The 1,368-nt window shown below is 40.7% G+C and overlaps 1 long non-coding RNA gene across 1 annotated transcript in view; it reads right to left on the bottom strand.

The window, feature by feature from the left end:
• LOC109962155 (uncharacterized) overlaps positions 1 to 1,368 on the bottom strand; it is a 19,370-nt gene extending 18,002 nt beyond the window's left edge. Inside the window, exon 1 of the long non-coding RNA XR_002275220.1 lies at positions 1,288 to 1,368. This is a non-coding gene — a long non-coding RNA (uncharacterized LOC109962155). The remainder of the gene's footprint in view (positions 1 to 1,287) is intronic.

Below are 1,368 nucleotides of genomic sequence, written 5' to 3'. Positions count from 1 at the left end.
ATCGCTGTCTGGTATGGCAGCACTACTGCTATGGACCGCAAGCGCCTGCAGAGAGTGGTAAAGACTGTCGAGAAGATCACCAGGACTCCACTGCCTTTTCTGTAGAGCATTTACCACTGCAGGGTGCGTAGGAAATCTGCCTCCATTCTCAAAGACCCCAACCTACCCTCTGGCTGGACCTCTACACTGAAAAACTCTTTCTTTCCCTCTGCCATCAGACTCCTAAACAGTTGATGGGAGTTTATTATCAGGAAATACATCATGTACTGTCAACCTGTACTGTTTACATTCTCAGTTTGTACATGTATAATTGCACATTGACTATTGACTGCTGCACATGCTGCTCCCATACAGCACACATTCTCTTATTATATTCTTATATATTTTTATTATATTGCTGCATTTTCTGCTTAAAGTGCTTTAGATTTCGTGTTACTTATTTATCTACTTTATATTTCATTTGTATTTTGTGGCATTCATGTGGATGGCAAAGTAAGAATTTCACTGTACAGGGAAACACGTTTCCTAACTGTGCATATGACAAATAAACACTTTGACATTTGACCTTGTATGTACATATAAATAAATTAAAAGCTAAAATGTTTATCAGATTTTTATTTATAGCATTGACGGTGTTAGTTTCTTCAAAAATTATAACAAATTAAAAGTCATTTATGGTACCACAGTTTGATCAGTCAGCCAAGTCACATGCTGACAAAAAGGCTTTTCCAAATGGATTATAGTGAATTATAATTGCAAGAAGGAAGTGACACATAAATCAATCCCAGTAAGTCTGTCTGCCATGGCACTTCTCCACCACCACCCTCGTCAGATCACTCGGAGCAATACACTGATCTACCGGGCCTCCTCTGATCTCATCCACGAAGGAGACAACACTTTCATATTATTACCCTGTCATCTCACAATGTGGCATTTTCCTCTGAAGCTACTGTAGCATTGTTGCAGTTGCTCAGATGTGAAACTCTAGGTTTTATTGTTCTGTTTTGGGAAAGGATGAAAATAATGAGAGATAAAGGAAGTGATTTCTTTTTAACTTAGACCAGGGGTGCCCAAAGTGGGGCCCGCGGGCCAAGCTTGGCCCCCCACAATTTATTATGCCACCCCAGTTGTCAGGTCAAGCAGCTCCCAGCTCAGCTCGCGACCCGCCATTAAAGCAAGGAGAAGAAGAAGAAGAAGAAGAAGAAGAAGAAGAAGAACAACAACAACAACAACAACAACAACAACAACAACAACAACAACAACAACAACAACAACAACAACAACAACAACAACAACAACAACAGCACGAAGAACGGAGCAGTAGCAAGCAACATGGAGAGCAGTAGACAGTGGCACACAGACAAAAGG

The sequence above is a fragment of the Monopterus albus genome, unplaced genomic scaffold, assembly GCF_001952655.1.
Source record: "Monopterus albus unplaced genomic scaffold, M_albus_1.0 scaffold62.1, whole genome shotgun sequence".
NCBI classification, from domain to species: Eukaryota; Metazoa; Chordata; class Actinopteri; order Synbranchiformes; family Synbranchidae; genus Monopterus; species Monopterus albus.
The sequence above is the reverse complement of the archived record's forward strand: the minus strand, read 5'-3'. Positions and strand labels throughout refer to the sequence as shown.